This window comes from Nicotiana attenuata, chromosome 6 (assembly GCF_001879085.1).
Source record: "Nicotiana attenuata strain UT chromosome 6, NIATTr2, whole genome shotgun sequence".
Classification (NCBI taxonomy): Eukaryota; Viridiplantae; Streptophyta; class Magnoliopsida; order Solanales; family Solanaceae; genus Nicotiana; species Nicotiana attenuata.
The window spans coordinates 56,141,772-56,151,548 of record NC_031994.1 but is presented as its reverse complement, the minus strand read 5'-3'; positions in this window follow the sequence as shown (position 1 = coordinate 56,151,548).

Below are 9,777 nucleotides of genomic sequence, written 5' to 3'. Positions count from 1 at the left end.
GTTCTACTTCACCTTGCAGTAATCTATAAATCTTCCATTTTGTGACCGTGATCATGGTGAAACTCGCACCAAACATCAGGATTTCGCCTGTTCGGATTCAATCTCATTTCTTTTGGCCAGTGTACCTTGTCTCCCATGTTCCTTAAAACAGCTATCAATTCGTATATGCTTACGTTAAAGCTATAACCGCCGATCTTCGCCTTGGCGTTTCTATCATCACCATGTATCTCTCGCGTGTTTCGTTCTCTCCAGAACCTTGATGATGAACCTGACTCCCTATCTCTTGATCTATGATCGTACCTTAAGTTTTCCTGTTTTGAATGTGAGTCTCTTCCTACTGGTCCCATGTAAGGTTCATACCTATTTTTACCGGACCTTTTTTCAGTTTCATCTCGCTTTGAACTTACTTTTTCATCCCTTAGAGATTGAATGATGGTGTCCTCTTTGATCCGCAGCTTCGTGTTGTACCTGTTGTAAACATCATTCCAAGTTGCAGCTTGAAATTCTCGTAGACTTTCCTTGAGTCTCCTCGTGGCTTCTGAACTTTTTTCATTTAGATTGCTGGAAAACGCCATAGCTGCCCAGTTATCTGGTACACGTGGCAACGTCATCCTTTCATGCTGGAACCTGTCTACAAATTGTCTGAGCAACTCCGTATCTCCTTGATTTATTTTAAAAATGTCCTCCATTCTTTTCTCAACCTTTTGAGCTCCCGAGTGTACTTTGATGAATGAATCTGCAAGTTCAGCAAAAGAATCTATAGAATTTTCGGGTAAAAGAGAATACCATGTTAATGCTCCCTTAGTGAGTGTTTCTCCGAAATTTTTGACCAATACTGATTCAATCTCTTGCTTGGTCAAGTCGTTGCCTTTTACACCAGTTGTGAATGTAGTTATGTGATCCCGTGGGTCAGTTGTTCCATCATATTTTGGTAGAGGATCAGCACTTGGCTTCCAAGGTTGTTGTGAGTATGTTGGCCCAAGTAAAGGTTAGTTTTAAAGACTGACAAAGGAACTCAGGATGAACCAGGTCCATCACTCAGGTGCACAGAAATGGGCAGATTCGAGCATGTGGGTTGCACGTGAAGGAGATAAGCTTAACTTGGTGTATTTAATATCTCCTGATCGAAAGGCTGCATAATTGATAAGGAGAAGGAGTCCTTAATCAAAGAGAACACAATTCAAGTTAGGGAAGGAGTTAGAAGTTGAAATCAACTAGAACTCTTCCACCAAGGAAGAGTTGCATCAGAACTCTAGTTATTTCTTCATCTACTAACTCTATAAATTGCAGGATGTTCTCACATTACATGTGTTGCACATAAACTCAGAAGTTAAACGTGAATTGGGAGCAAAATAACAAGGCTTTTTGCAAGCAGTTCGTGTGTGATTCAAGTGTGCAAACCAGAAGCTACATGAACCAGATTAAAGAACCAGCTCCATAAAGAGTTTTATGTGTCTTTCTTTATTTCTAGTTCAATTGTAGTAGGTGTTACATATTGTACCTTTCAGCTTTATCTAGAAGCAATTGTAATAGGTATTTTGAGTATTCAAGTTAGAGTTAACCTAATGTTGTCGCAGCAGTTAGAGGCTGGTTGCTACAACGGGATTAGAGTTAATCCTTAGGTTTACAAAGAGTTTTGTAAATGCTGTTTTGGCTTAGTGATTTTAGTGGACGTTTGGGAAAATCCTACTGAGTAGTAGGTCGTGGTTTTTTCACCTTTTGAGCCAGGTGTTTTCCACGTAAAAATCTCCGTGTTCTTTATTTTTGTATTTATTATTCCGCAGTAGTTAGTATACCTAGAAGAACCAGGTTTTTCTAGAGCAAAAATTGGGTACCACATAAATCACCCCCCCCCCCTCTTGTGTGGCATTGACGTTTAGAACATCAATTGGTATCAGAGCAGGTTATCCTTGAAGAGGCTAACACCTTAGGAACAGATCAAAATGAGCGCACCACCTGGAAACTAGGAAGGGCAATCCACTGATAGGCCTCCACTCTTTAATGGTCAGTACTATTCTTGGTGGAAGAACAGGATGAGAGATCACATCATAGGAGAAGACTATGAACTCTGGGACATAGTCACTTATGGTCCCCTGGCTACTACAAAGAAGAATGCTGAAGGAGTGGACGTGCCAAAGACAAGAGCTGACTACACTGCTGAAGATTTGAAAAAATAGGAAAAGAATGCCAAGGCCAAGAAATGGCTTGCATGTGGACTAAGTCCAGACGAGTACAGCGGGATTCAAAGTTGCACCACTGCTAAGGAGATATGGGACACTTTACAAGTGGCTCATGAAGGAACTTCTCAAGTAAAGAGATCAAGAGGAACACTACTGTATTCTCAATATGAGAATTTCACCATGAAGGAAGGGGAAACCATCCAAGAGATGTATACAAGGTTCACCACACTGACAAATGAACATAAGTCTCTTAGAAGGGTTATTCTTGAAGAAGACAAAGTTGAGAAGATTTTGACAAGGGTGCTGCCAATCTCTTGGGAAAGCAAAATCACAGCCATTCAGGAATCAAAGAACATTGCCACTCTTAAGTTGGATGAGCTAATTGGAAATCTCACTGCCTATGAACTTAGAAGGCAAACCATGAAGATGGATGCACCCAAGAAGGAAAGGAGCATGGCATTCAGAATCACTGAAGGTGCTGATCTAGAGGAGGACGAAATGACCATGATCACAAAGGACTTTAAGAAGTACCTAATGAGAGGAAATGGTCCTTCAAGAAGTGGAAGCTACATCAAACCAAGGGTTCCTAAAAAACAAACCAATGAGGGGTGTTACAAGTGTGGGAAGACTGATCACCACATCAAAAACTGACCTCAATGGGAAATTGAATGGAAGAAGGAAAGAGCTGAACGAAGGAACAAGAAGAAGGAACAGGTTCATCCCAAGAAGAACAAAGGATCAACAAAGGCTATGGTTGCTGCTTGGGGAGAAAGTTCATATGAGGACTCAGAGGATGAAGATCGAGATGAACAAGCACTTATGGCAATTGGAGAATCCGATGAGGAATCTGAGGTAAGTATAATTCATCTCAAAGACAAGATTAAATTTTTGTCTAAAGAAAGGCTATCTGAGTTACTCCTGGATTTCATTGATGAATCTGAGGATCTAAAGAATGAAAACAAACAGCTGTCTAAGGAGTGTGTGATTTTGAAAGCTAAGTGCAAAAATCTAGAGTCTAGGGCTAATGAGAGTGAAAGTAAAAACACTGAGTTGAAGAACCAGGTTCATGAACTTGACACCACAGTCCTAGAGCTTAAATCTGAAAATCTAAAATTGAAATTAGGAACTGGTAAAAAGAAATCTGATCACACACAACTCACTTTAGAAGAAAATGTAGGAAAAATGAAAGATGAGTTATACAAAGAGATGAGCAGATAAGAGTCCTTAAGAAGGATCTAAACAAGGTTAAGCACGAGCTAGATAGAACATGTAAATGGAATAGGTCCTCCGATGCACTTTCATGGCTACATGAACACCATAGTAGCAATAAGAGAGGACTTGGCTACAGGACCCCTGCACCTAAGTGGGATCCAAAAGCAAGTACCTCACACTTCCTGAGAACAAAATTTGCACACACTATGGTAAAACTGATCACTATAAAAGTGAATGTATTGCAAAAGAAAAGGCTAGTCAAAAGAATAAAGAATTTGTTCAAGGGAAAAATACGCTGCCAGGTTGGGCTAAAAAGAATTTGATTCACCCTTTTGCCTATAGAAAGGGACCCAAACTAGTTTGGGTTCCTACGACTAACCCCTGATTTCCTTTCGCGGGTCCAAGTGAAGGGGAGCAACCAAATATGGTACATGGATAGTGGTTGTTCAAAGCATATGACAGGAAGCAAGAACCAGTTCCTTTCACTTGAGGACCTCAAAGGAGGTAATGTCTCCTTTGGAAATGGGAAGAAAGGTGAGATCATTGGGGTTGAAAAGGTAGGTAAGACTGACTCTCACTCTATTGAGAATATCTACTTGATAGATGGCCTAAAGTACAGTCTAATCAGTGTATCACAATTATGTGATAAAGGTAACTTGGTAGCATTCACCACTACCAAATATTTTGTGATTAATCTTACCATTGACAAGATTGTTTTGCAGGGAAAAAGAGTAAACAATACATGCATTGTAGATTTGTCCACACTTTCAGAAAATTAACTCACTTGCTTAAGTGTGTTGGACAATGATCCCCTCCTTTGGCACAAGAGACTTGGACATGCAAGTCTGAGTCAACTCAACAAATTAGTCTCCAAGGACCTGGTGATAGGTCTGCCTAACATCAAGATCAAGGAAGACAAAGTTTGTGAGGCTTGTGCAAGGGGGAAGCAGGTAAGATCCTCTTTTAAATGCAAGAAAATGGTAAGTACCACCAGAACGATGGAACTGGTCCATATGGATCTCTATGGTCCAATGAGAATATTAAGCAGAGGTGGTAAAAGACATGTGATGGTGCTTGATGATTACTCTAGGTTTACTTGGACATTGTTTTTAACATCTAAAGATGAAGCATTTGACATGTTTACTTCTTTTGTTAGAAAAACTCAGAAACAACTAGGTAATCATCTTGCATCAATTAGGTCTGATCATGGAACTGAATCTGAAAATGCTAAGTTTGCTGAATATTTGCATGCTACATCATAAATAGTTGCATGACTAGACCTCTTGTTAAGAAGATTCCCTATGAGTCACTTAAAGGGATAAAGCTAAATATATCCCATCTTAGGGCATTTAGATGCAAGTGCTTTGTGCACAATAATGGCAAAGACTACCTAGGTAAGTATGATCCCAGAAGTGATGAGGGAGTATTCTTGGGATATTCTTCACATAGTAAAGCTTATAAGATAGACAGTACAAGAACTATGTGTGTAGAAAAAAGTATATATGTTATTTGTTTTAAGACTAACATTCTTTCTGAGAGGCAGGAACAAGATAATGAAGAGATTGGGCTGATAAGAAATTCAAGTGGTGAAACCACAGTCCAGCCTGAAGATGCATACAGGAAGGAATAGGTGATGGAACAGGTCCTTCCACCCAGGGCAACATGACAGGGGGAATTGACTAGAGAGGAATTGATCCTCAAACCTCGAGGGAACCTGTCCATGAACCTATTCCTCAGTAACAAAACCAAGAAGGAACATCTAAAGAAACTGACACTCCTATTGCAACATCCACGAAATTGGGTATAGATGAACCTGGTTCATCTGTTGATCAGAAGTTGTATAGGAGAATGATTGGTTCTCTTTTGTATCTTACTGCTAGCAGAATTGACATTGTTTTCAGTATAGGTCTTTGTGCTAGATTTCAGGCATATCCAAGAAAGTCCCACTTGACTGCTGTCAAGAGAATTTTGAGATACTTGAAAGGCACCACTAACCTTTGCCTTTGGTATCCAAAAGGTAGTAAGTTTAACCTAGTGGGATATGCTGACGCTGATTATGCAGGTTTCCTTGTGGATAGGAAGAGCACCTCAGGTATGGCACACTTCCTTGGTTCATGTCTTGTGTCATGGGCTACCAAAAAGCAAAATTCAATGGCCTTATCTACTGCTGAAGCTAAGTATGTTGCTGCTGCTTCATGATTGTGCTCAATTGTTGTGGATCAAGTAGCAGTTGATGGATTTTGGTATTGAAGTTGGTTGCATCTCTATTTTCTGTGATCACACTAGTGCTATTATTATGACTAAGAATCAAGTTCATCATAAGAGAACTAAGCACATAGATGTTAGACACCATTTTTTGAGGGACAACTATGAGAAAGGCTTGATCACTATGGAGTTTTGTGCTACTGACAAGAAAATTGCTGACATCTTCACAAAAGCCTTAGGTAGATATCACTTTGAGAGAAACAGCTTGGAATTAGGGATGATTAAGATCACCTAAAAGGACCAGTTCAAGGTTAAACGAAAAAAATGAAAAAAATTGAAAAATAAATTTTGGTTAGAAAGTCAGTAAATTGTATAATTATATTAAATCTTGCTCAGTCTCATACTTTCCATAGTATACTCTTGTGCTATGTGTTAAAATTACTCATTAATCTCTAATGATATTTTCTCTATTTTGGCAAATTTAGACTCACACAAGAGAATTATCAGTGAAGAACCTGGTTCATCAAAGATAACACGGTATGTTTTCTACACTCTGCATAATTTGAAATAACTATATTTGGATCATGAGCAGAGTCCTACCAAATACCAAACTCCTTTTGGACTTATACGTTACAAGTGAACCAGTCCCATTCAAAAGAGTCCCAACCGAACGGAAGTACCTAGATTCTAGGGATACACTCCAACGTCTCTTCAAAGCTGAATTTTAGTTTGATTAAACTTCTAAGAGTCTGAAAAGTTATAGTTACCCCATCAATTATTCCCCTGTATATTGATCAGCTTTAGTGTATTCCTTACTTCATCTCTCTCAAGCCGTCAAAAACTCTCATTCTTCTTTCAACTTCCAAACACAATCTAATTCTCTTCTCTTCCATACCCTAGCCCAGATATGTCGAACACTTCTGAAAATCCTTCATCACCACCATAGGAAACCACTTCCACACCTTCTACAACACCAATCTCTAAGAAAAGTAGAGTAAAGATGATGGCTCGTAAGATTGTCGCTGAAGGAGAGCAGATCAAGAAACAAGCAATTGAAAGCAAGTAGGGAAGAAGAATCCCAGAAATCTGAAGATTCATTTAAATCTGCTACTAAGGGGGAAGAAAGTAGGTCTTCCGAAATTGAACAGGTATCTTCTGATTCTAAAATTACTCTTGAGCCAATTTCTGAAGTTGCTGCAAATTTAGAGAATAGATTTGTACTGGTAGGATCTATAGAAGGTGTTGAGACTACAGAATTTGGAGAAGTTGGTGGTAAAAATAAAAATGGAAAAGAAAAAGAGAGCAAGGGTGCTAGGAGTACTGTGAGGGGAAAGGGTACAAGAGTGGTTGATTCTTCACCCACTCATGTTGGTCTAACAAAAGAAACTGGTACAATGGTTGTTTGGGGAGAGAAATTTACTGAAATAGAAGAGAGTGTGAGCAAAACAGGGGGAAGTGGGTCTGGCGAAGCTGCTGAGGGGTTGTTTCAACTTGGGAAAAATATAGATGAACCTGTTCCATCTGAACAGGAAACCCTCTTGGACCTACTGATAGGATTATCAATGGCACCAAAACTCATGCCACTCCCTATGGTTTCATTCTCACAACTGTGCTTGCACATTTTAAGGTACAAGCAAGGATTATTTTGGGGTTAATACTCTGTTTGCTTGTGATTATGAAGTCAATATCATTCTTAATGAACCTGGTTCATCTAAAAAGACACCTATCAATAGCAAAGTCAGAGTCTTGGTACAGGAGAGTGAGGCAGAGAATATTGAGATAGCAAGGCTGAAGACACGATTAGTTGAGGTACAATCTGAGAGAGATGTTCTCAGAGCTGAACTTGCAAGGGAAAAGGAGAAGAATGATAGAATTCTTCAAGACATGCTGAAACTTCTCCAAGCAAATAACCCAGCCTCTACCTCTTCCAAGCCTTAAATCCTAGCCTAGTGTAGATCAACCAGTTACCCAATTCGGGACTTTTTGTTTCTTTTGCTCACGTTTTCAATATTTTTATTTCTTCTTATGCTTTGTGGTAGAATCTTATCAATCATCAATGAAATTCACTATTTTTGCTCTAACTGATTGTTCATATTTCTTTGATGGTAAAATTCTTAGCTTAATCTATGATGATTAATCCATGATTGCATTTGAAGTAGCCCCAGTGGCCATGAGTAAGCTTTAAAATCTGGTTATCTCACATTTTTATGCAACTTTTCGATGATGCCAAAAGGGAGAAAAGGTTGTGCTTTAAACAAGTGATGTTTACACTTTGAACAGTGATGTTTATAACCTAATGTACCTGGTCCTTGATGATAAGTTATAAAAAGCAAAAATATTTCTAACATTGTGTTGATGTTGAGCTGAGTTGAAACAGGCCCTAAGCGTATGAAAAGCACTGAGTTTGTCATCATCAAAAAGGGGGAAGTTGTTGGCCCAAGTAAAGGTTAGTTTTGAAGACTGGAAAAGGAACTCAGGATGAACCAAGTCCATCACTAAGGTGCACAGGAACGGGCAGATTCGAGCATGTGGGTTGCACGTAAAGGAGATAAGGTTAACTTGGTGTATTTAATATCTCCTGATCGAAAAGGTTGCATAATTGATAAGGAGAAGGAGTCCTTAATCAAAGAGAACCCAATTCAAGTTAGGGAAGGAGTTAGAAGTTGAAATCAACTAGAACTCCTCCACCAAGGAAGATTTGCATTAGAACTCTAGTTATTTCTTCATCTACTAACTCTATAAATTGCAGGATGTTCTCACATTACATGTGTTGCACAAAAACGCAGAATTTAAACGTGAATTGGGAGCAAAATAGCAAGGCTTTTTGCAAGCAGTCCGTGTGTGATTCAAGTGTGCAAACCAGAAGCTACATGAACCAGATTGAAGAACCAGCTCCATAAAGAGTTTTATGTGTCTTTCTTTATTTCTAGTTCAATTGTAGTAGGTGTTTCATATTGTACCTTTCAGCTTTATCTAGAAGCAATTGTAATAGGTATTTTGAGTATTCAAGTTAGAGTTAACTTGAAGTTGTCACAGCAGTTAGAGGTTGGTTGCTACAACGGGATTAGAGTTAATCCTTAGGTTTACAAAGAGTTTTGTAAATGCTGTTTTGGCTCAGTGATTTTAGTGGACGTTTGGGAAAATCCTACTGAGTAATAAGTCGTGGTTTTTTCACCTTTTGAGCCAGGTGTTTTCCACGTAAAAATCTCTGTGTTCTTTATTTTTGTATTTATTATTCCGCAAACAGCAGTAGTTAGTATACCTAGAAGAACCAGGTTCTTCTAGAGCGAAAATTGGGTACCACACAAATCACCCCCCCCCCCCTCTTGTGTGGTATTGACGTTTAGAACATCAGAGTACTTATCCATATTTATTCCCTTGATTACTGGCGGGACTCCAGGTATTTGCTCTATACGGTCACTTTGTTCCTTGAGCTGTTTCTGCAAGGTTACTACTAAATTTTGTAAATCTGAATTAATTGGGTTACCTGACCCTCCATCACGAGATTTGCTAGGAGTTCCTCCACTGCCTGAGTTAACGAGCCCTGAGCGAGGATTTTCTAAGGTGTTGTTGTTTGGAGTTGATGTTGGCGGCACAACTGGTAATTGGTTAGCGAAGGCCTCAAGAGCATTGCTGACCTGTTAAGCGATTAATTTCTTCAAAGCTTCGTTGATAGCCTCATTGTCACAACCCTAAACCCGGACCCGCTCGTGATGGCGCTTCTCGTGAAGACAAGGCCAGCCGACACATTCCCATTCCAATCTTAAGCAGTAAAATAATAAGTATTAAGTTGTAAACATGATAAAATCTCAAAAATAAGCAGTTAACAATATAATTTGCGGAAAAACAAACCCAACACAGCCCGACACGGGGTGTCACCAGTCATGAGCATCTACTAAGGTCCGAATACAACTAGAGTAAAAATGTACTAAATACAGTCTAATGAAATCGAGAGGGAGAAAAGCAGTGCTGCGAACGTCGGGCAGCTACCTTGCTAAACTGTAACGACCGACCGGTCGTTTTGAGTTCTAGTGCTCTGTTCAGCAGTCTAAGGCCATGAGCAGCTCTATTTCGGGCATTATGACTTGTACGCGTGGTCGGAATTGAATTTCGGGAAGTCCAGAGTTGATTTGGAAAGAGAATTCTCATTTCGGAAGCTTAAGGTTGGAAGAATAAACTA